Here is a 4295-nt window from a genome sequence, read left to right as displayed (position 1 = left end):
GCACATGTTCTCACATCTATATACTATAGCAAACCTCAGTCTCCTCAATGGCTTACTTCAACTTGTGCAGCTGCCATTGTGTAAGAGCAGTAGATATTCTGCCGATTCATCCACCACAAGTCAAGTACAAATAGACAAAGTAGCTAGAAATAATTGTAAGAGTGAAATAGCTGCATCCAAGAGAAGGGATAGCTAAGCGATCAAGAAATGTATCAAGTTGCAGAAAATAATTACTTGTGATATCTGGAAAAATTTATTATAGTGTAGTGCATGATGAGCAATCATCAATTCTGCTACTATCTAACAACCATGAGGTCAATTGCACAACAACAGAAAAAACTGACCGGCTTGCCTGGCAGTCTGCCTTCAATTCCATCTTAAACTTCTCACCATCCTCCTAATTTCCTTTTTCAGACAGAAGCTACACTTGTAGATCTGAAAATCACCTCTCCTCATGTCCATGATATCATTAAAAACCTTGATACCACCATGTGTGGGCTTGATCTCATCTATGCCATACTAATTAAGAAATGCTCCACTGAGCTAGTCCATGTCCTCTTTAAAATCTTCAACAAATCTCTGACCAAGTCTTGCTTTCCTGATAGCTGGAAAATTGCTTTTGTTGTACCAATATTCAAGAATTTTGGAGAAAGAAGCGACCCCTTCAAATATCGACTTATCAATCTCTTGCTCCTCTTTGCTAAAACTAACCAAGTACTAGTCTACCATCTTGTAAATGCTAAGCTTCTATCTCATCAATAGTATGGATTTAGACAAGCCCATTCTACTATGGATATTTTAATCATCATCTTTGAACACGTATACCATGCACTGGATCATGCAGCGGAAACTAGAGCTGTAGCCCTTCATATATCCAAAGCCTTTGACAAGGTCTAACATGAAGATATTTGCATGAAAATAACATCATATTCTATTTCTGGACATAATCAGATTCTTCTTAGACAAGAGCAAAGTTCATGTTGTCCTCGATAGTCGTGCATCTAAACAGCATGATATTAATGTAGGTGTGCCCCAGGGATCAATCCTTGGACTTTTATTATTTCTGATATTCATAAAAGCCTTTCTTGATAAAATTGTGTCCAAAGTGGGTATATTTGCTGATGACACGACGCTCTATAATAGGCATGAGAGAAAAAAAGAATGCCTACATATCCAAGGCAATGGCAGAACCCTAGAAAACAACCTTCAGTCAGTAGTGGAATTGGGTCGTAAATGTGTGGTAACATTTAAGGCTACTAAGACTAAGCTTCTTTTCTCTGACCGCTACAAAAACCTTTAACTGCTGATTGCCATAACAAATAACCTGAAAGCCCATCTTTCAAATCCCTCTGCTTAATATTCATAAGAAACATGAATTGGAACAAATACATTGAAGACATTACAAAGACTACTTCAAAGAAGGTGCTAGGAAATTACTCATACCGAAGAGCATCCTATATCTCTACAAAGCCACAATTCGCCCATACATGGAGTGTTGTCGCCACATATGGGTTGGTGCATCTGCACTAATCTCTCACTGTAAGAGAGGGTCCAAAATCTATTAAGTCTCACACTGTCGGGCAAGTCAAACTTCTGTCCCAGCCCTATTTTTTGTGTGCATATTGTTATGTCTTTTGTGCATTATAACAATACATTATAAAATAAAAACACGCACACAGAAAATAATAAGAACAACAACAATAACAAAAATGATAACGATAATTATAAAAATAATTAATAAATAAATGCACTAGTATAAAATAAAATGTAAGTGGAAAACATCCAGATTAAAACGAGGTCAGTTTCCAACACAAAGAAATGAGAAACATGATCCCTATCAAAAAAAAAAAAAATACAAAGAAACAAGTGAATTAGAGGTCAAATTACTCTTTCCTGATAAATGTTATTATAAATTGGTGTGTAAATAACGAAGAATCTGATTGGCTGACTAACAAACCCAGTACCATGGGAATATATAGAAACATTTAGCAACATGGATTCGATACAATAGCCTGACAAATCCTTATGAGGACGAAACACGGAAAATTCTGTATACCTTAGTTTCCATATATATTTGCAAAACTTACTACTTAGCTCTATTTGTGTATCGAGCACTGTCAAAGTAAATACTGAAAATAGATACATAAAATTTTATGTACATATATAAAATAATAATAATAATAATAATAATAATAATAATAATATTTATTTATTTTATTCAATTTAGGTAAACAAAATTAGTCGTGAAAATAAATTTACTGTTTCAGTCTGAAAAACTTGATCATGCGACAAAATTGTCTACTTAAATTAAATAAAATAATATAAATAATATCTTGCTCTCTTTATTGAGCACTATCACCAACCTCGTGAATTTCAATGGTTGTTACTTTTGAGTATTTTAACCTTGAACAATAAATATGTATTATATATATATTATAATAGTCTCCTGACATGATTCATAAATGAGAAGTAGGAATCTACTGAGGCTAAAATCTAGGATTTTGCCGTTTGTTTATCCATTACACGTTTTTATTTTTTTGTACATTTCATATCTAAGTTGGCAATTGGTTGAGGTTTTACTGTTTTTAAAGACTGGCTTTGCTTTATTGTTGGGCCTAATCTTTTCAAATAAACTATCCTAGGTCTGAGAAATATTTCATTTATGGGTAATATTTTGGTATGAAAGTCAGTTTTGTATTCTTGTTATATAAGAGCATACAAGTTTTTGTTTAGTAGACATAGCCAAGTTAATGAAATATCATTCCCTGAGAATGGTAGCATTTTGTGTCGGATTCAGGTAATTTACTCTGTCTTGTTTTAGAAGATTGTCTTTGACAAAACTTGTCTGATGCTGGAACAAATCTTCAGGTCTCTCATTCGGTTCAAAATCGATATGGTCAAAGGTTGATAACTTGACCAGAATACAAAATCTGAGAATATTGTTTGCCAAAAATGTGGATTCTTTACAATTGTTTTATGAAATTTTCATTGAACACTAATTTGTGATTTGACTCAACATTAATTCCAAATTTTATGAAGATGTGAAAAGGCAATGGAACTTCTTCATAAATATTCAGTAGACTTTTTCTAGGGTTACAGAGTTGGGTTAGTAGTCAAAGAAAAGCTGACAAAGTAAGCATCGAAAGGTTTTGTTTTCAATATTTTCCATTTTCAGCAATCACTATTTTTGTACATAAATTATGACAATGTTTTAAAGATGTCATTGAAAAACACCGTGATTCACATATAGCAGTTAAACAATTACAAGACGCCTCTCCAACTACCGATAGCCATGACAAATAACATTCTTCCTTAGAATTCTTCCTTCAAACTCATCGGCCTAACATTCATGGGCAACATGAACTGGAACAAATACGTTGAGGACATTGCAAAGGCTGCTGCAAGGAAGGTGGGTTCCCTCTATCGTGCTAGAAGACTACTCACACCTAAGAGTATCCTGTACTTCTACAAGGCCACCATTCTCACATATATGGAATATTGTTGCTTCATCTCGGCTGGTGCATCTACCACTAGCCTCTCCATCTTGGGTAGAGTTAAGAAAAGTCTTCAATATAATAGGTGCCACTTTGTTAACTAAGCTCCAACTCCTGTCCCATCGCTGCAGTATTACATCTCTGTGACTGTTTTACAAATATTTTAATGGAATGTGCTCTGATGAACTCATTGCACTTGTGCCCTCTTGACGTATATATTCCCGACAAACCTGACAAACCTGCTTAGCAACAAAATCTCACCACTTTACTGTTGAGATCACTAAATTCCAGAAAAATTTCTACTCTAATAATTTCTTCCCTCGAACAGCTAATTTTGGAATTCCCTTCCTACTATCTGCTTCTCTGATGGTACTGATATGCAGAAGTTTAAATGTAATGTAAATCAACATCTTTTCAATCTTTCTTAGGCTTGATCCCAAATAGTCCAAGTGATGATATGCCTTGTTAGGGATGAACGTGAGTATAGCAGTTGTGAATATGTACTGTCCCCCTTCTCCTAGATGTACTAACTGCTCTTTATCATACATTAGCGGGGTGCCCAGCATTGCCCGGGTGTTTGTTTTGGGGGGAGGGAGTGTTAGTTGGCAGGCAGGCTTGAACCTGTGACGTGAAGGTGGAAAAAGAAAGTGAAAGAGCTGAAGTCTTACTGATGCAAGAGGAGATGAAAAGCGTTCAAATTTATCGATGTCAATCAAAAAGTTGACTTGAAGTGAATAAGTTAAGAATCACGCAGGCGCAGAAACGAAGGTTGGCTGCAGGCCAGTCTCTGCTGTATTTTGC

This window comes from Euprymna scolopes, chromosome 13 (genome assembly GCF_053919585.1).
Source record: "Euprymna scolopes isolate OS-2025 chromosome 13, ASM5391958v1, whole genome shotgun sequence".
Classification (NCBI taxonomy): Eukaryota; Metazoa; Mollusca; class Cephalopoda; order Sepiida; family Sepiolidae; genus Euprymna; species Euprymna scolopes.
This window is presented reverse-complemented; position numbering follows the sequence as displayed.